The sequence below is a fragment of the Megalopta genalis genome, chromosome 12 (genome assembly GCF_051020955.1).
Source record: "Megalopta genalis isolate 19385.01 chromosome 12, iyMegGena1_principal, whole genome shotgun sequence".
In the NCBI taxonomy this organism is placed as follows: domain Eukaryota; kingdom Metazoa; phylum Arthropoda; class Insecta; order Hymenoptera; family Halictidae; genus Megalopta; species Megalopta genalis.
Genome location: NC_135024.1, coordinates 13270440 through 13293043, shown reverse-complemented (window position 1 = coordinate 13293043; position 22604 = coordinate 13270440). Strand labels below are relative to the sequence as shown.

General features: G+C 36.1%; 1 long non-coding RNA gene across 1 annotated transcript; it reads right to left on the bottom strand.

Annotated features, from left to right (window-relative positions):
• Positions 1–14434: 14434 nt before the first annotated feature.
• On the bottom strand, positions 14435–15970 carry LOC143260435 (uncharacterized). The gene is made up of 3 exons (XR_013034596.1): positions 15848–15970; positions 15498–15747; positions 14435–15380 (listed from the first exon to the last, which is right to left on the bottom strand). It is a non-coding gene; the product is annotated as an uncharacterized LOC143260435 (long non-coding RNA).
• Positions 15971–22604: the final 6634 nt, after the last annotated feature.

Below are 22604 nucleotides of genomic sequence, written 5' to 3'. Positions count from 1 at the left end.
TTGTTTTTGTAGATCTCGGTAGGTTATATGCATGTTAAAAATTTCATCGAAATCGATTGACCTTCGTTTGAGCTGTAAACAATTAAAGATCGCAAAAATCGCCGTTTTGTCCCGATTTTTGACACTTTTGACCAATAAGTGTGAGAAACTTACAGCTTTTAAAATCTTTTAACGCGCTTGTAACTTGACAATCAGCATGCATATAACTTACCGAGATCTACAAAAGGCATTTTTTAAATTTTCGTTGTAGGCTCAGATAAAAAAGTTAAAAAACGAATTTATTTTTTCATTCCAAGTAATAGCAAAACTATAACAAAGTAGTTCAATCATTGTCTAGTACACTAGTACCTCTATCACTAAAAAAAAAATTCAATTCATTTATTGTTTTTAAAAAGTTATTGCGTTTTAAAAACTGTATACTTGTAATCTGTATAGTTTCTGGATGTATCAACTCTAGATCAAACTTCTTGACTGTCCCGTTCAACTTTGTTCCCCTAAAAGAAGGTATTATAGCTTAACTAATAAAATTTGGAGGCTATTAGAATTATAACTAAATCAACTTATTAAGCGCAATATGCGTTGACAAATGTAATTCCCCGTAGGGAACAAATTATTCGATAAAAAGAAGAAAAACAAAGAAATTAATTTTCATAGAATAGACAAATTATAAAATTGTATTATAAAATTTCTAATGTTATTTAGACACTTGAATCTCGCGTAGAAATCGTTAAACGGCAATGTGAAACGGAATATCATTCGATGCAGCGTCAGCTTTCTAACATGGCGAAACTATCAAGTAAATAGTCTAGTATGATATCTATATTACTCTTTACGATCACGATAAGAGGATCGGTGAGACGACATACAGAAAAGACATTCGAATTGCATGGACTTAAACCGTGTCGCCAGAATATATTGCGACCTTAAAATTCGATTTAATTGACGATTCATGTTATTATGGTCCTCTGAGAGTTAATGCCACGAGCTTTCGCTACTATGCTCGTTGTTATTGCAACGATATCTTGTGCAAACCTGCGGTGCTTGTCCGCCAAGATTAGGAAGACTTAGTGGAGAAATCGGCCCGCTTTGAGATAATCGAAGTTCCACGTCTATTGAATGCTTCTGGGTCAATGGGTAAATGATATTCAATTAGACAAAGACCTTAAACGCTAACGAGCTCCAGATCTCACCTTTGACGTCGCCGCTACATAGAGATACGCCGATGACGATTCTCGTACTCAAAGCGAAAGATTAGCAACGTCGCACAAAGGGGGATTTAATTAAAGTTCGCGTTCCACTCGTTTCCAAAAATTTCGATCAAACGATTTTAATCTCGATGATTAACCACGGCAACGTTAGATGATATCGAAGTTGGAAACGGACACGTACCGAACACCACCTGTATCGCAACAATGGATATTACATCGAACGTTGATTAGCGTGCAATTCCACAAGGAAAAGTGATTTTTACCTCCGGAAAAGATTCCCCGCAGAACTTTTCGATCAGCGATCGCTGCGCCGGAACCAATCAAAATACAATTTAATGTGACACACCGAGCGATATCTTTTTCCTTGTAATTGTACCGGTTACTAGAAGGATTTTGATTCATTAACGAGCGAAAGGCCGAAACAGGGAACATCGATTGTTCCCCGTCGGCTTTTTAGTTGAATATTGAAACTCATTCCGGCCGCGGATTTTACAAAAGAATCGCCAATGAATGGCGAACAGAGAGTAGTAGTAATTTCTAGCTGATTGAAAATTTTCCGGTTCTCCGCCATGATCCGCGCGATCGCGCCGGCTCGACGTTCAACCCTCTGCCGGCGAACGCCGGGTCATTTTTTACCCAAAGGTAATTAGTTCCTAATTTTTAAATTAGGAACAACAGAAAGGCTAATAAATCTGCGAGAAGTATCTTCAAAAATATATTTTGAAAAATTACTGAATAAAGCACAGAATTATTGTAAACATCGTGAATAGTACACTTGTGACAATATCCCGTAGTCCGAGGGATAAAACGCGAATTATAATTCGTACCAGGCTCGATTTGAAAGAAGCTATGGGAAGCAATCGTTCCCATCGAGGCGCCCTCAACAAAATAGGAACGCAGTTGTGTATAGTCCTCGCGCGACTAGAAGACACCATCGTGCTCATATTCCCCCTCTTACTAGCTGCTGCAGTGGGGCAGCTAGTAAGTGGGGGAATGTGAACACAAGAGTGCCTTCTTGTCGCGTGAGAACTATATGAGCCGTTTATTTTGAAAGTGGCATAAGTCACTTTGTTTTTAAGTCGATATATTTAAATATGGATGCTAACTTTCGAGAAGATTTACTTGTATTTGTTATCTCAGAATACTGACATTTTTCTCAGTATAAATAATTTCGTATAAACATTAAAAAATCACCACTTTTCATTACGGTAAAGTGACTTATGCCACTTTCAAAATAAACGGCTCATATGTAACTTGAAATGAGCGAAGAACAGATTATATGAGGAATTCATAAATTAAAGTTCAATTGTAAAATTCAATTGTCGAACTGCCAGGTTCCTCGTAAGAACGGGAAAATTGTACAACATTCGAAAGTTGAATTTTTCACGATATTCCGCATGGTAAACGTAAATATTTTTGGGGAACTATGAAAACCTCTGGAGACAATTCTCTCAAGCGAGTACAAAGTGATCGTCGTATGATTTTTCATATAACCATTTTATGAACATTAAGCTCTCAACTACTAAGTTTGGTTCTTGTGGGACCAGAAATGGAGGTTCAGAGTGAAGACTAATTTCAAAAGGTTGCAACTTTATTGCAGATGATCGTATCGCGATTGTTCTCAACTCGTCTTAAAGAGCTCAGTTGCTACTTTGTAATCATGTTTGTTATTTTAGTCTAGAGTGACTGTATCTAGTCATTTTTCACTTGACAGTTTATCTTGCGAAATCAATTGGAGGAATGCATTTATCGCAATGCGTCATTTATCGATCCCGTACATATTAATTTATATATATCTTCAGATCACTTATGGTTACTACACTCATTATTACTAGACTGCAGAATACCAGGCCTAAGATAACATCTATTTTTCTGAGTAAACAGGCCTAAGATAACATTTATTTTTCTAAGTAAAGACGTTTTAAGAAATTTGAAAATTTTACAAATATCAGGAATGCATAAAAATCTTACAGTCTTAATGTTGATCATTTTTAAATTTCATTTCATTTACCATAGAATGATGTTGACAATTTTGTATTTTCTGGCAGCAAGGTTTAGAGAATGAGAATAGAAGAGAAATGCTTCGTAACATCGATAATGTTTGTACGATAGTGTGCAATCAACATAAAAGAAACTATCGGATAGACAAATTTTATTGCATACTTTCTAAATCATTACAGACTGCATCTTCCGTTTTATGGAATAAGTAGTCCGCGGCTTTTGTGCATTTATGTGAAAACTATTAGCTAGCATTCGCTAGCATCGACATATTACTTTCGACCTACTAAAAGTTATTTAACCTTTTCACAGTAGAATAAAATTATGAATTCTGACAAAAAGAAGTGTAAATTTTTGTAATTGTTTTAAATGATTCTGTCGCTGACAATAAGTACAACAAAAACTTTTAAATACGTTTTACAAATGTTATTGAGATAAAACAAACATCCAATTACACATGATTACGTCTTGTTTAATATGTCTTGTAACACAGAATACATAAACCGAATTATCAACGTTATCCAACATTACCCAAAATTATAATCGTGTATGGCCTTCGGAATGTTCTTGATTTTATTATTTCTTTTCTTTACTGGAATGAGAACGCTGGGTTGTGAATACAGTAAATGCTGCACCCAGCTTGCAAACAAAATGGACAATTTGGGAAGAGAAGATACGATTATTCGAACATCGCGGCTTATTTTTATAATTGTTATCAATCGGCAACTATTAAAGCGAGTTGCGAGGCTCGAATAATCGTATCTCGTCTTCCCAAATTGTCCATTTTCGTTTACAAGCTGAGGGACAATTGAAGAGAAATTTACATTTCCTTCTACAACATTTCTTAGAAAGGAGTACAATGTAGAACCTTCGCTATATTTACAGCTGTGGGCACACAGACTGCAGCTGATTTTGTAAAATGAACGTTTTCGTCAGCTAATAATATCAAAACATAATTGAAGATATGATGGAATATAGGGTTGTCTTGTCTTATTGCCCCTGACTGTACAAGCAAATAAAATCTAGTAAAATTACTTAATAGTAATTACTATTCATTAAAAATTAATAAAATCTAGTAAATTTACTAGAAAAATAACTATCAAAGAATGACTGAAAATATACTTACGAATTGAAATATATTGACTAGTAAGTATCTCGTACGTTCGCAATTATCCGTTATGACTTGGAAAATCCGACGGGGTACTTCTTTTGTTACTTAACGCTTTGCCCGAGAATATCTCGGGATTCACCGTGCGAAGGATTAATGACCACACGATGAGCGCAACCCTTCAAAACAAACTGCCAGCAATTCATCAATTTTATCGTTCCTCCTCAAACGCATCGATTCGTACTCCATCGACCGGGTGACCGAACGAAAATCCGAAAGCCTGTCGCTGACGTTCTCAAAAATCGTCACCGTTCCGCCTTACGCCGCGCGATTCTCATTTCAGCGGCCGTTTTCACGTTCTCGCAACCGAGCACCGCGAAGCTGTGCATCACAAACAATTGAGCCGTTTATTTTGAAGGTGGCATAAGTCACTTTACCGTAATGAAAAGTGGTGATTTTTTAATGTTTATACGAAATTATTTATACTGAGAAAAATATCAGTATCCTGAGATAACAAATATAAGTAAATCTTCTCGAAAGTTAGCATCCATATTTTTAAACATGTTAAAACGCAAATCCTTAAATATATCGACTTAACCTTTTAGGCACGATGCGCCACTATAGTGGCTTTCGCGAATGTCATCTTTCAGAACGACACGCCACTATAGTGGCTTTCGCGGATGTCATCTCTCTGGACGACGCTCCACTATAGTTGCTTGCTCTAGTAGCTCACTCGCTCATCGTTTGAACCAAATAATCGTCTTCATATGCATTGTTTCACACTTCTTTTGTCTTCACATCGATTTATAACAGTCTACAGGGTGTCCCAAAAATGTCTCGCAATCCGGAAATGGCGGGTTCCTCGGATCATTTGAAGCAACTTCTTCCTTTACAATAATTTTCTCCGAGGCACCGTTAACGAGTTATTAACGAAAAACAGTGACCAATAAGAATCGAGCACGGCTGACGCGAGGCGGCCCAGCCAACCAGCGTACGAAGCCCAGTTCCGCTCATTGGCTCGGTCGCCTCGCGCCAGCCGAGCTCGCCTCTCATTGGTCACTGTTTTTCGTTATTAACTCGTTAACGGTGCCTCGGAGAAAACTTTTGTAAAGGAAAAAGTTGCTTCAAATGGCCTGAGGGACCTGCCACTTTCGGATTGCGAGACATTTTTGGGACACCCTGTATACATATACAGACAGAATATACAGTATCAGACTCTGTACAGTACATATCAGACTCTGCCGTCCAGAGAAATAGCATCGCGCAGAATTCAGCCGTACCTAAAAGGTTAAAAACAAAGTGACTCTTATGCCACTTTCAAAATAAACGGCTCAATTATTACAACGAACACGAGAAGAAGACAAACATATTCCCGCATAAACGGCGGACGACGTCGCGCCGTGTTTCAGTGTGAAACAATCCATAAAACCGTGAACCGCCGTGAAAGGGGGAAAAAAGGGAGACGGATAGAAAAAAAGCGTGACGTTCCCCCTCGACGAAACAAATATACGTTCATAGCAATGCGGCACACGAATCAAGCAGAAAACTTCACAGGGTACGCGCAAAATAGTGCGTGGAACAGCGACGAGGCGGGATCGCAGAGCCCGGCGAGCGACGCGGGGGTGGAGAGAAGGGGTACGGAAAAAGGGAAATTCAACGTCCGCTTACAATTTCCATATTTCAATAAAGAAAATACCGCGAGCGGCACCAGAAGGGCCACGCGCAAAAGCTCGACGGGATCCGATGGCGCGGGTACGGCTTTCCGTCTCGCAGCCGCTCGACGAGATCGCTTTTCGTCTCGTATCTGCTCGTCGAGACCGCTTCGCGTTTAAACATAAAGAGCAGAGCGAAAGGGTCGCCGCGACAAAGGCAGCCACGCGACCCATGCGCCGTTGCTTTTTTAATAATTCGAATCCGGCACAGACGCTTTTTTTCAAACCGGGCCCGGTCTCGACTTCGACGTCGTCGTCGTCGTCGTCGCGGCAGCACCGAAACGCGGTGCATTTCGTGTCGTTTGACAGAACGATAACCCGGCCGAATGCATTGCGCAACACGGAATCCGATGCACGCAGAACTCTGGTCGCAGTATCGCGGTCGACCGCAGCAGATTGCTGGTTTTTAGGAGCCGGCAACTTCGGCCGAACGTTTTACGAATCGGCAGGGTACGTATGTATATGCGACCGGTCGTCCGGCCGCAACTTCCGGCGCAAAATTTTCCGATACCGCGTATCGGTATTGTCCATAATATTGTCGGCATTGTGCAAATGCCTTCGCGATGCAGCGCCGGCCCGATTCGAGGGCCACTTTCACGCTAGAAAAGCGATGCGATTTTTCTTTTTTTTTTTAGGGAAATGTAATAAATGCAGTGGGGTTTGGGAATCTCGAATACGGGTCTGGTGGCCTTTGGCTCGATCAAAGGGCACCTAATGACGAGCATACTGTCAGTGGAGAAAATATATCGGACCTCGCTGTTTTAAGTAATAATTTCATGCAAGAAATGTATTCGTAATTTGAACACGCTTTAATGTAAGAATGAGCGCTTTAGTATAAACGCAATGATCAAGAAACAATTGTAAATAATCTATGGTTGATTGCAGAAGTATATGTATATATTATATATTATTATATTATATATATTTATGAAATATATGTTCGATGATTGTTGCCAGGAGCTTCATAAAAAAAGATAATAATACTTCAGACGAACCGGAACATTGATGCACGACACATTTAATGAGAATATAATTTTGTTTTCGTGAAACAAATTTTTCTAATTTTTCTTCGTGAAATATTTGATCGATTCGTATAGAAATATTTTTAATTCGAGACATTGATTATTTGTTTAATATTTGTATTAATCAAATGTAGAACTTTGTAAATAAGATCGCTGGAACTTTAAGCGATAGAGATAGAACTTTTTCAAGTGTAACAAGAACTGGAAAAGCTGGTCAGCATATTATAATTTTTGTTTTTTAATAAAAAGTTTCCAATGAAACGCGTCCAAGGTTTTCGATTCAGAAAAGTACAAGTTTTTGGGAACTTGGACTACTTTAATTTAATCGAGCTTACATTTACAATTACACTGCTTTTACACCCCTTTCCAATATTAACTATCAATATCACGAATTTACAATAAATTGATATCTCGAAACACATTATTCTAGAACATTCTTAAACCACAGGAAAAACTACGACTTGAAATACCAAATCGTAAATCATCGTTAACAAAGTGCCTTTTTAATCATTCATAGAGGTGCCGTAAAAATTATAGATCGTGCTTGCACGTAGTTCCCCGCAGCAGCCGATAAAAAAAGCTAATGCATGAGTAACAAGATCATAGAAATGCAAATTCGGATCAATGTAGTATACACATTGCGAGACTTTCCTGTTAATTCAAGTCCTTAATACGAGAAATCGCAAGAAAAATTAGCAAAAATGACAAAATCAAACTTCGTCAACTGTACGAAAAAAATCATAGATACGTACTCTATTTTGCTAACTATGTAATAGTCCTGTTAAATATTAGATGATTGCAACATAAATACAGTATTCTATCACTTCAAATCAATTTCGAACACATCTTCACAATTAAGGATATTTACGCTCTGTGTCCGCCAAAGGGTTGCTTGGCATTTCGATTCTGTTAAATGAACTATCTACCGTTTTGCAAAATCAACGCAAATGCCTGCTTCGATCGTAGACGATCTCAGACACGATATAGCAATCTACAGGGTGCCCCAGGTTTTAATGTTCAAACTTTGTCAGTATATTCTATGGCACAAAGTAAGAAAAAAATGTTATGTAAACATAGGTCATATAGAGCTTTATTAACCTTTTAGGTACGGCTGAATTCTGCGCGAGGCTATTTCTCTGGACGGCAGAGTCTGATACTGTATATTCTGTCTGTATATACAGGGTGTCCCAAAAATGTCTCGCAATCCGAAAGTGGCGGGTTCCTCAGGCCATTTGAAGCAACTTTTTCCTTTACAAAAATTTTCTCCGAGGCACCGTTAACGAGTTATTAACGAAAAACAGTGACCAATGAGAGGCGAGCTCGGCTGGCGCGAGGCGACCGAGCCAATGAGCGGAACTAGGCTTCGCCCGCTGGTTGACTGGGCCGCCTCGCGTCAACCGTACTCGATTCTTATTGGTCACTGTTTTTCGTTAATAACTCGTTAACGGTGCCTCGGAGAATATTTTTGTAAAGGAAGAAGCTGCTTCAAATGATCCGAGGAACCCGCCATTTCCGGATCGCGAGACATTTTTGGGACACCCTGTTGACTGTTGTAAATCGATGTGAAGACAAAAGAAGTGTGAAACAATGCATATGAAGACGATTATTTGATTCAAACGATGAGCGAGTGAGCTACTAGAGCAAGCCACTATAGTGGCGCGTCGTCCAGAGAGATGACATCCGCGGAAGCCACTATAGTGGCGCGTCGTGCCTAAAAGGTTAAGAAGTTATAACAAAAATTCAGAATAGGAATAGTAATCAACTAAAAAAAAAATAAAAAATAAAAAAAAATCTTCGATCGATGTCAATCATGTATTGTCAACACGGTTATTAATACATTTCGAAATGTATTAATAAACACAGCTTACATAAACACACGGCATGTGCTGATCTATTCAAGCCAATGCTCGCAGTAACAGCAAGTTGATTACTATTCCTATTCTGAATTTTTGTTATAACTTCTTAATAAAGCTCTATATGACCTATGTTTACATAACATTTTTCTCTTACTTTGTGCCATAGAATACACTGACAAAGTTTGAACATTAAAACCTGGGACACCCTGTATAACGAGCATAAGTGAGGCCATATTATTTCTCATCTGATTTGTATCGATGACCAGAAAGTTAACTGTTTCGAAGTAGCCCACAGTCGTAACTTTGATAGGGCCACTGGCATGTAAGCAACTTCGGCAACTCTGTCATAGGTCCACGTTAGGCATAGAATGCAGGAAATTTCACGGCAATTAGCCCGGGGGATGATAGCGGGGTTCATGATGTGGGGAGGGGTAGTCGAGCAGCAAATGAATCGAAAGTGCTGCGCTGCATCTTTGTTGGATGGAGAGTGTCCTGATTGCTTACGGGCCTGCATGTTATGGTACTTTCAAATTAATTGACACGCATTATGATGTCAAAGGTCTGGCCGGCCGTTTAATAGAAACTGAAATTAACCCCCCAGTTAAGGTGCAAATGTCGGGCGCTCGATGAACTCAAGTTCGAATAGCCCTTTCTATGAGTAGCCAGAGAATTTGATATTCTTAGTTGTAATTACGAACGGTCTGGTTTAAGTAAAATTAACGGAACAACTATCGCGCACGACACAATGTGCATTCGATTACGTTCGATCTTGTAACTTCCGTAATTATGCAACATTTTGTTTGACACTCGGACAACAGCGATCGGATCCATTTATTGGACACCGAGTATAAATATTGCTCATTAACCCTTTTAGTGCCATGCGAAAACGAGGTGCCTATGTGAGAATAACCGGCCAAATTTCACGGTTTACTAGGGTTTGGGAAAATGCTCATAAAAACCAAACAAGAAACAATATTTACATGATTCAAAAAGCAGTAAATTAAGGACGCGAAATAGAAAACAAAACAATGACACTAGTTTTTCTATATTCATTGAAAATTATATAAATAACGAAGGTATAAAAGATCATAAAGAAAGTAAAAGTCCAGTTCTCTCTTACAAAACGTATTTGCACATACAAAAAGTCATCTTTTCATCATAATTTTATATAGACCATTTATTACAAAGTATATACTTTGCATTTCCGATATATTTTGTAACAAGATAAATAATATTACATAACAAACATAAAAAATAACTCGAAGGTACATGGTAAGCGCCGGGCGGATTATCTCGTCCGAAATACGAAATTGTTATAGGTAATATAACATTGCTGAAACAAAATTATGTTGTCATAAATATATTTATGATAAAATTTTGCATAATACTTCACTATAATAACATAAATATTTATATTTATATTTATATTTATATTTATATCTATATATATATCTATATCTATATCTATATCTGTATCTGTATCTGTATCTGTATCTGTATCTGTATCTGTATCTGTATCTGTATCTGTATCTGTATCTGTATCTGTATCTGTATCTGTATCTGTATCTGTATCTGTATCTGTATCTGTATCTGTATCTGTATCTGTATCTGTATCTGTATCTGTATCTGTATCTGTATCTGTATCTGTATCTGTATCTGTATCTGTATCTGTATCTGTATCTGTATCTGTATCTGTATCTGTATCTGTATCTGTATCTGTATCTGTATCTGTATCTGTATCTGTATCTGTATCTGTATCTGTATCTGTATCTGTATCTGTATCTGTATCTGTATCTGTATCTGTATCTGTATCTGTATCTGTATCTGTATCTGTATCTGTATCTGTATCTGTATCTGTATCTGTATCTGTATCTGTATCTGTATCTGTATCTGTATCTGTATCTGTATCTGTATCTGTATCTGTATCTGTATCTGTATCTGTATCTGTATCTGTATCTGTATCTGTATCTGTATCTGTATCTGTATCTGTATCTGTATCTGTATCTGTATCTGTATCTGTATCTGTATCTGTATCTGTATCTGTATCTGTATCTGTATCTGTATCTGTATCTGTATCTGTATCTGTATCTGTATCTGTATCTGTATCTGTATCTGTATCTGTATCTGTATCTGTATCTGTATCTGTATCTGTATCTGTATCTGTATCTGTATCTGTATCTGTATCTGTATCTGTATCTGTATCTGTATCTGTATCTGTATCTGTATCTGTATCTGTATCTGTATCTGTATCTGTATCTGTATCTGTATCTGTATCTGTATCTGTATCTGTATCTGTATCTGTATCTGTATCTGTATCTGTATCTGTATCTGTATCTGTATCTGTATCTGTATCTGTATCTGTATCTGTATCTGTATCTGTATCTGTATCTGTATCTGTATCTGTATCTGTATCTGTATCTGTATCTGTATCTGTATCTGTATCTGTATCTGTATCTGTATCTGTATCTGTATCTGTATCTGTATCTGTATCTGTATCTGTATCTGTATCTGTATCTGTATCTGTATCTGTATCTGTATCTGTATCTGTATCTGTATCTGTATCTGTATCTGTATCTGTATCTGTATCTGTATCTGTATCTGTATCTGTATCTGTATCTGTATCTGTATCTGTATCTATATCTATATCTATATCTATATCTATATTTATATTTATATTTATATTTATATTTATATTTATATTTATATATTGTAAATGTGTAAAATTTTGTTATTATAAAGCGCTATAAGGCACGGGCCGATATATCGGCTCTGGCACTTCTCGCCAGTGGATCCCTCCATCGGTGTTGATTACGCGTAGCTTCGACCCTGTCGGGCAGAGAGAAGCGAGCAGCGAAGCTCATAGCGGCAAAACGTCGTGTACATGTTGCCGTCGAACATTTTCTTGATCTACTCGAAATGTATATCGTTCCGACACTTTTACCGGGCCGTTTCTTCTTTAGAAATGTCTACAGAATCCGATCCTGAGTAGAGTTTTCGTGCTGAACAAAAAACTTTTCGTAAAAATACAAAAACATAGCGGAGAAACTGCGAACGTCGACACTTTTATAAACTTTGACATCAATTTATTGCTACTTAGGACCAAAAACAATTAATAAATTGCATGCCACTATATTCGGGAAACTCTCCTCTATGTTTTAACACCAATTAGAACTTTCTAACTTTTATACTTTTCATGCAATACCTCATTTTTGTCGAAAATTTTGGGTTTTTACAAAAGTTCGTTTATTTAAAAAACTGAGGGTGATGGAGCCATTCGGTTTTCGGATTCTTGTTCAGGGAGTGAAGCTCTACAAGAATTTCATAGTGGCTATAGGAACCCAAAAATCGTGTCGGACAGTGCTATCAATACAGTAATCCAACTACGATTTGGGTAGGTAAAAGCGAACCACCTTATTCTGTCACGGGTTATCCAGCTATCTAGCTTCAACCACAATTCCAGTCAGCCATACAATTCAGATGATGGTTACCCGTTATGAAGATCATGCACAAATATCCCGAGGAACCAGATAATCGTCGGTAGAACAATAATCAAGTCCAATGTTGTTTTTATTTTTTGGCTGATAGAACTTTTCTCGTTCCTCTTCCCTTTCTATAAAGTAGTCTACAATTTGTGAATGTTTACAAGACTATATTCTAATCAGTTCGCGCGTAGCAGAGATTTCTAAATATAAGCTTTTACTATAGAACATTTCAAACTTGCCGCTTGGTTCAAGGAGTCGTTCAGCACCGTTATAGATAGTGGTAAAACGCTGAAACCACTATACAAAATTACCAGCAGCTGATAATATGTCGCCTTTCTTTTCTATCTCAGGGTCTGAATTATCGACTCTGCAGAAAATGCTGTAGCACGTTAGCGTGGGTGACGGAAATAATTAATGGGCTAAATAATAACGAGTTTCAAAAAATAATAATAGCACGGGTCCTCGCACACGTCGGGATAGAAGGAAACGAAGAGGCAGACGCAACAGCCAAAGAATACGCGAACAGAGGAGCCATTTACTACGATAAAATATGAAAACAAAAAAAATAGGTCAAGGATAGACCACGGTTTAATAAAATAAAAACAAGAATCAAGAAAATCATCGCTATGGTAAACAAACTAAGATCTAATCGTTATAAGCTTAATGCCTTCCTATTTAGGAAAGATATACATAAGGACCCATGGTGTGATTGTGGACAAGAGGAGAGGGGAGAACATAAATCATTTTCTCTTCAAATGTTGCTTACATGTATAATAATAAGAGAGAGATTAAGAATGAAATAGAAATTTATGGAGAAGACACCCACACAATATTAGCGAACTACAAAGTTAAAATAATTTCAGCCATCAAGGAATTTCTATGCGAAATAGATAGGGATCCCTGACTGTCGGCATGGAGGGATCAAAAGTGATCGAACCATACATGGCAATAAAAGGTTGCTATTATAGAACCGTACATATAATATAATAATAGGATTGCCCTCCATGAAAGTAGAGGGAACATAAATAGAAAGGTTAAGTAAAATGAAAATAAAACAATCGCAAGAGAAAGACAGAATAGCTAGGGAGCTATATTAACAGAAACAACTCTGCTGGGTGGAAACTAAAACAAAATATCAAGTAGATACTAGACCAAAATAAATAAAAAATAAACATAAAGACTGAGATAAGATTAAGACTAAGAGGAATCTATGTATATAGTACAAAAAAGTTAGAAAAGTAAAAGGATGTAGATTATAATGGAATGGTTTAAGATTATATAAGAAAATAATGTCACACACACACACACACACACACACACACAGGACAGTCTATAGTTTATATTCCATGTATATATAAGCGTTACTAATTTTGAAGGAAAAATGTTATATTTTTTTTTTTCTTCTAGTTTAAGACAAAGATGTTACGTTATGTTGTGTTGAAATACTATAAGACAATATTTGTACACAAAGAGAAAACAAAGTAGTGAGATTGCAATAAGAAATGATGTACTAAAAGAATGACAGTGTCACTTTAAATAAAGAAAACCTAAATCTGGTACGTTAGCGGACTCTACCTAAATGGAACAGTGAACTACACTAGTAGTTCTACTACTAGTAGTAAACTACATCTAACTGCAACAGAGCCAAGTATGTGTCTGAAGTGACTAAATTTAGAGTTGCCAGCTTTTAAAAATACATTGTTCCCGCGTTAAATACCTACAAAAACTTTCGATACTTGCAACATCGCACGAGCTTTATTCATATTACATACAGGTAATGTCGCCGCAATCTAGATCGACGCCATCTTAATAATCCTCATCGCCATGATAGCCCGCTTTATTCGAATAACAAATAGCATGAAAACCGGTATAGTAGTAACAGTGATAAAGATATACCTAGCCAGTGAAATAATCAAGTTAAAATTAGTCGGTCACACGAGTAGGAAATATAATAGGAAAGGAATGTCAGCTATAAGCAGTAAAGGAACAGAAACACACATCACATGGAATCAGAACCACCTAGCCGAAGAATGACGAGGACAAGCGGGCCTGAAGGAAGATAGCTTTATTTATTCTTAGGAGAAACTTGTGCATCAGAGTCATAAATCAACATTGAAAATTCATGGGAGAAACTTGTGCATCGGAGAAGCCTATTCCAGACCCCCGGCATGAGGCCCATGGTGTAAAAATCCAACGGCACCCATGGCATTCTCCCTGATCTTCCCTCGCGAGGTTGCTACACGCCTCACCAATCGACGCAACCTGGACAGAAGATAACATGGAAAAGCGCGGCGATTCTGAGCATTCGTGACTCCTCTATATGTGTCCTAAAAATGTCTCGCAATCTGGAAATGGGGGTTCGTGAGGTCATTTGGAATAACTTTTATCTTAGCGAAACTGCAATCTGCGGCTTCATTTACGAGCTATTAGTGAAAAACACTGACCAATAAGAGACGAGCTCGACTGATGCGAGACGGCCCAGTCAATGAGCGCACGAAACTCAGTTCCGCCCATTGACTTGGCCGTCTCTCGCTAGCTGATCTCGCCTCTCATTGGTCACTATTTTCCGTTAATAACTCGTAAACAAAGCCGCGGATTGCATTTTCGCTACGGAAAAAGTTATTTCAAATGACCTCAGGAACCCCCCATTTCCGGATTGCAAGACATTTTTGGGACATCCTGTACATGCTAAATTGGCAACTGGTGCTTCGCAAAAGTTCCTAGCGGCAAGTTTGTGGGGTCGATGACATCACCAAGCCATTCCCCCAACGCGCTCCTCTAGGGAGTTTGATGGCCCTGCTTGCCATCACAGACTTATACAAAAACGCAGTCCGATCGTTCCTCGATAAAGAGAAAATGAGAGCAGACTTTCTCCATCCACCAATAGTGTCAGAGATTCTGCTCGAAATTTGCTCCAAGTGACGGAGAGGAGATTTCACAAATGGGATTGGACAACTCCAATGGATTGTCAATGAAAATCCCACTCTTACTTTCCTAGAAGAAAATCCCTGACGTCATTGGTCACATTGGCTTTGAATGAAAATTCCACGAACAGTAAGAAAATGCTGAGAGATTAAATTTATGATAATATAATATAAAAATAAATTTAACCTTGATTTGTATCTGCGTCACGTAGACTGCGTGCGAGTGTTGGATTTCCTCCGTGACAGAAGTACATAATTTCTAGATCTTTCTGTAGTTCTTCGTTTTTAATGTACCAAGGTGTGTCTACTATCGTTCTTAATATTACTGATTGCAAGAATTCCATTTTAGTAATGTGGCTTTTTGCTACTTTACCCCATGATTGAATACTATATCTTCATACAAGTTTAATTATTACTTTACAGATCCTGATGAAGTCCTAAATATTTAACTAGTTTTGTTTGTGGAACTTCGTTTTAGGAATATTTGCTTCGCAGAGAGGAAAGGCAATATGATTGTATTTTTTTATTATAACTTACCTTTATTCTTTGCTTATTGAACCATTTTTCTAATAGGTGAATGTGGTTTCGCAGAATATTAACTGCTTCTTCCATGCTTTCGTGTGTTGCTACTATTGCAATGTCATCTATGGACGTATACATATATTGTACTGATTGGTGACGTTAGAATGTCTGCTACAAACAAGGTGTATAATAATGGGCTCAGTATACTTCCATATGGCATGCCCGAATTTATTGAATGTATGGTTGAAGACGTGTCTTTTGCTTTCATATAAAAATTTATGTTATCAAGATAGGATTTTAAAAGTTCATACATTGTGTCTGGGAATTTTTGTCTTATACATTTCAACAAACCTTCAAGCTATACCTTATCGAATGCTTTTTCTAAGAATAAACATGTGAAATATTTCTTGCATTCATAGGCAGGAATAATTTCATTTCTAAGTCTGTAGACCCCCCCCCCCCTTGTCAATTGTGACGTGCTTTTCTCTGAAATGAAATTGATGGTCTTGAATCGGATGATATTTGTTGAGGAGCTTCTCCAGTCTTATTAGTATTATTTTTGATAATAATGGTCCATGAACTTGAAAAGTAGTGAGTTCTTAGAATAATACTAAATATTATAGTGCTCATTTTTACAGTTTTATCAGGAAGTTTCTTGATTATTTTTCCACGTATGAGATCATAGTCTGGTGTTATTTTAATTTTGATGGAAGAGATTAATCGGTTTATCTGTTTTTGTAGTACTGCATATATAGCGTTGTATTGACCTCTGTTTTTAGTTCTATTATTAAGTGTTCATGTAAATACTATTGCTGGCAGTGGTGGTGACGTTTGGTATAAATACTCAGCAAATGTAGCTTGTTCCTAAGAGGCCCTTGCCCAGATGCCATCTGATTTTCTTATTCTTGGTGTCAATATTATTGGCTTTTTTAGTCTTTTAGTCGCCTTCCAGAGTGAATAATTTGTAGATTCGTCTGGTGTTAAGTTAGAGAGGTATTTGTTGAATTCTTTATTCTGGTATTCTCATATGATTATTTTAACTTCCTTAGTGATAGCATTTAATTGTTTTTTGATTTCTCTTGTTTTAAACTTTTACCACTGTGCTTTAACTTTCTTCTTTGCTTTATTTTTTGTAGTATAATAGTTGGATATAATAAGCCAGGATTTTTCTTTTTGGAATGGTGGTTGTGAACCATGTTGCTTGTTGAATTATATGTGTCAGGTAATCTACTGTGTTCGAATGTTCTTAATGGTACTTTACTTTTTAGGTTTCTGTCAATAATTAATCTAAAGTTATTCCAGTTCGTAGTGCTGTTATATAGAGAGAAAGTGACTTCAGTGTGTAATGTGTTTTTATGGTATTCGATTAATATAGGTATGTGGTCGGAGCTTAATTCTAAGTTTGATGATATTTTAAGGGGTATCCTGTTTAGTCCTTTATTTATGGCAAAATTTATAAAGTCCAGAGTTTTTCATATTACTGAAGGCCAGTAGGTGGGTTCATCAGTTGATAATGGTGTCAATTTAAGTTTGTCCATAGCATGGAGAAGTATTTTGCCTCTGAAAAAAGTTCTCTTCGATCTCCAGTATGGGTGCTTAGCATTGAAATTTCCTGCTACTAAGTATTTATTCCCTAGACAGTGGAAAAAGGCTTTATACTGTACCAAGATGATCTTGTGTTTGGAGGTGAGTAGATGATAGATACTTGTATTGGTCCAGTTCTGACTTCTACTGTGACTGTAGTTGCTTAAAGGTAGGCCAGTGTATTGGTTCTATGTAGGTGGTGTTTTATGCTGTTCTTGATAATGCTCCTCCATAAGCTTTGCTTGATGGATGTTTGGAATTTTTACATCGTTTTTATTTGTAAGATGAGTTTCAAAAATTAACATGATGTCAATATCATGTGTAAATGAATGTTTTTAATTTGTATAGCCTCTGTTGTAGTCCATTGCTGTTCCAGGCTGCTATTTTCCTTCCATTATTTATTATTATTAATTATTTTTGTAGGTGGTTCTATCATGTCAGTTAGTTATTGCATTTATTGTTGCAACAGTGAGGTTTGTGTAATTAACATATTCGTTATAAGCTCTAGGTTTTTGATTGACTGGCTTAACAGTTGTTTCATTTCAGAGGTATGACTTTCAGTGTGGTTGCTTGTGTGAGTGGCAGGAGTTAGATTATGGTGTTGTATACTTTGTTGTGCAGTTACTTGATTGTTGTTCAGAATTTATAAAAAAATTATTGATGGATTAAGTGTTATATATGTGTGGTATGGTTAATACTCATTCAGGTGAGTTTCAGTTCTTGTTCTCAATATGGGAAATAGCTTTTGCTGGAGATATTTCCATATTATGCAACCTTTGTAGCTTGCAGTGTGATTTCCTTGGCAGTTACTACATTTAACATTTTCTACTTTGTCCCCTTGCAGGCATTGCAATGTTAAGTGATTGACTGCATATTTGATACATGCAGGTAAATTATGACAATAATTTTTTGTATCCGAAGGCTTGGCATCGGAAGCATTGTGGTATGTCTCATTTTGACCTTGTGGGTTCAAACTTGACTATGGTATTTAGTAGTTTATCTATATTGTATATGTTTTTATTATTGTTGTTCGGTTCAAATTCAATCATAAAGAGAGGTAACAGCTATTTGGAATCAAATTTGACTATGTTGCTAATTGTTGTTGATTGATTGTGATGTTTTAATTCTTCTATAATTTTGGTTACATTAGTTTTCGGATGCATTCTTTGGAGGATTACTTTGTAACTTCTATTGGTTTTTTTTTCAGTTGAATGTATGGAAGATTGCATTTTTGTTTTTTGAAGTGTCTACTATTTTTCTGTGAAGTTCAGATGTATTTCATTGTAATCTTATTTGATTATCCTTCAGCTATTTTAGAACAAAATTATTGCTGCCTGCTTGTTGTTCAAGTACTTCTAATAGCAGATCTATGACTTGAGCTTGTATGATTACTGTATGATAACTGATTTTGTTATTGTAATGTTAACAGGTTGAATTTCGTCAGTGCTTGTGCGTGTTAGAACACTGTAGATATTACTTGTAGGAATGTCTTCTAGCCATAATTTTGTCTGGGATAGTGCATGTGTACCTGACAAAATTTCTATTGCTTCTAGAGTGAGGTGAATTTTTCTTCTCTTATCTGAGACTGATTTAGATAACTCACATTTTGTCATTTCACACATCATTGATGGTAGAATTCGGTAATGTTTCAGTTGTGTAATTGTTTCCTTTTATTAAAATTTGTAGCTGAATTGGCGACATTGTTGGATCGGTCTCCGTGCCGTTAGATTACACAGACACGGACGCACACCACTATAGCCAGGTGGTTGATTTGGATACACTTCTATGTATTAGAAGCAGTGAAGCACACACTATTCACTGAGTATGGAATAAACGACTCGCGAGTGATATAAACAATGGTGTTGCCTATACGACTGCTTAACAAGAATTGAAGAACACTGTTAGCAATGGCAACATAGATGTTGTAAGCATCTTATCAAAAAACGGAGTTCAAGTTACTCAAATTACTAACAAGGGCAATACGCCATTGCATATAGCTTCTTCCAAGAGTAAGCTAAGTAAGCTAAGAGCAGTAAGGTATGATCAGTTCTTAGCTATAACAAATACACATGATAATCAAGAGAGTACATTATTGCAAGTTGCTACATCTAATAAACACAAGAATATTACAAGTATATTGTTAAAAATGCTGGAAGAGCCAGATAAAGATCAATTACAGTTTAGTTCTAAATATGAGGAGGATCGACTTGAAAAGCTTAAAAGTGCTGCAGTGTTGCATATAAAATGTTCTGAGCTTTTTTACCTTCCTACGTAACGGAGCATGTCGCAACCATATGATTCAGAAAAGAATCCTTATCCTTGGAAGACCCTTAAGGATGGTTCTTATTACTTAACAAATGCATATCTCTTAGTTGAGTTATATAAATGTTGTGTAACTGGTTCGATAGATAATGGAAACATACAGTCAGTAAATGATATGTTAGTAACACTAGAATATGATCCAAAACACATGCCAGAGTATACAGAGAAAGCTTACAGTGGAGAGGCTGAATGCTTTGTTTCGAAAGGGCAAGGTACAAAATATTACAAATTACTGCATAGTGAGTTAAAGACAGATGTAAGATCGTTTATAGAAATGGTTGAACTTAATATTGACATTCCTGTAAAAAAGTTATTACAGTCAATCTTGCTGAAATTAGAGCAATTGTGAATTGTATCAAGGGGATGGGGGTGCTAGTGGACATAAGAATATTGCAAGTAAATTGTTTAGATATGCTAAAAAGACAAAATCAAAATTTACAAGACGTCAATATAAAAAATGGAGTTAAAGGTAACAGAAGCTTTGTTAAAACCATAGTGCACGGCTAAGGAGGAGAGTATAAAAAGATTGTTGAGGTTTTTCTTAACCCTAAAGATGCAAATAATCCTAAGTTATTATATGCTGCTTACGAAGAAGGATGTTTGAAAATTATTTATGACCTATTGAAATATGATGCTGATGTTAATACGTTACACAATTCAACACACATCTAAAGGTTTTACACCTGTAAAGGAAGAAGTAGCTAAATTTTTGATGAGCTATGAAGCTGTTATAAATGCTCAAGATATAAAACTGAAAACACTCCAATATTTTATGCTATTGAGAATGTTGCTTTCAAAATTACCAAATTACTTTTAGCCAATAGAGCTAATGTAAAGGATAATCCTGAATTATTGAATATTACTGTAACTGGCCTGGCCAGTTACAACTGATTTCAGCAGCTTGCTCAAATCACGACCACAACAAACAATGTAGTGCTGAGACAGAAAAGCCCATAAGATGCAATGTCTGTATGGATTACTACGAATCCTAAGTCTGTGCAGTCTTCCAAAGTTTTTCTCAATTTAAGCATACAATATTTTGTTGACATTTTTAAGTTATACAATACATATTGAATTTAATAAATTATAAGTACTTATATTAGTGCGTCTAGTATACATATAGTACATATATATTTAGTATTTTTACTGTTTATTATAGATAACAATACATTATTTTTTCGTTATGTTAAGCTACACGTATAATTAAATTCCTACATTTCATTTTGCATACATTTGGTAAGTAATTTTGTTCCTATGTTCTACTTCTAAGTCATTTTCTAACTCACACGTAATCAATTTTTATCTATTATTCAGATATTATTTAAGAAATGCACGCATTTCACAAATATAAAGATTTGTACTCCCAATTAAGAATGGCATCAAAAGATAAAGGAGATTATTTGTTTTTTATTGCAAAAATAAAAGAGTCGGGTGAGGTTTTGACAGAAGATATGGAAACATTAAAGAAGTCATTAATGAAATTTACTTAGAAACTGAAGCAAAAATGGATTTAAGCAAGATATACTGAAAAGCTATTTTTAAAACAAGATAATAAATGGTTAGAGACTGATTTTATTTATCCAATTAGTATGTTAAATATTCCATCAACAAGCCATTCTATGTCAAAAGTATTAAGACCAAGCTCTACTATCAAAATATATAACGGAAAAACATTGTTTTTAAATTATAGTAGTAGAGGGCGACTATGGAGAGCTTGCTCTTTAGTTGACAATTTCTCCTTAGAAGAGTAACTACGTGCAACAAAATTAAGTTTCAAGCTGCATGGAATGCATCATAAAGCGCATCTTTTTTATTGCCTTCAGGGATACAATTTTTATGACAAGATTATGACTATTTTTAAGAAAAAAGAGTGTCAGAAGAGAAGATTAGTTAGTACAACAGAAGAATTAAACATGTATATGTATAATAGCAGATCATTCAACATATCATTACATTAGCATTAGCAATGAAGCAATGATATGCGAAAATAATTCATTTCCTTCATATTATAAATTAACAACTGAAAAGCGAAATTGTTATATTCCAAAAAGTGCTATAACAGTTACAGAAACTTATGTTAAAATCAAATTATAAAATTTATTAGACCATATGATCACAAGATTGTTAAAAATATTAAAGATTTTGGAAAGCAATAGCAGATTAATTTTGACACGTGAATGGGGTTGTGATGGAATCAGTGAGCAACCCAGATACAAATAAATCTCAATTATATGCCACAAATGAAGATTCAACTTTCATATCTAGTTTTGTGCCTTTAAGGTTACACAATACAGAGAATCAAAAAATTGTATGGGAAAATCCACGCTCATCAAATGCGTGGTTTTGTCGTCCCATTAAATTTGAATTTGGAATGTTACGGATATTATAAATTCAGAAGTAAATAGAATCAATAGGGAAACAGACAACTTAAAATCAATTATTATAGGAAATATTGAAATAAAGTATAACATGTTAACACTGGTTGATAACAAAGTATGCAACACCAAAACAGGTAAAATGTCAACAATGCGTTCTTACATCTGCAACGCTACACCAGTAGAAATGAACAATTTAGAGCTAGTATCTACCAAATCGTACGATACAACTAGTAATTATTCATTTGGCCTTTCATCAATCCATGCCTGGATTCAGAGTTTTGAATTTTTATTGCATATACCATATAATCTGCCATTTAAAAAATGGTCAGTAACCAAACTAGAGGTAAAATAGTTACAAGCAGAAAGAAGGAAGGAAATCCAGGAATTATTCAGAAAAAAGCTGGGTCTTCTTGTCGTAAAGCAAGATTGAGGTAGCTCAAACGACGAAAACACCGTACATCGTTTTTTTAAATCCCCATATGAAATTG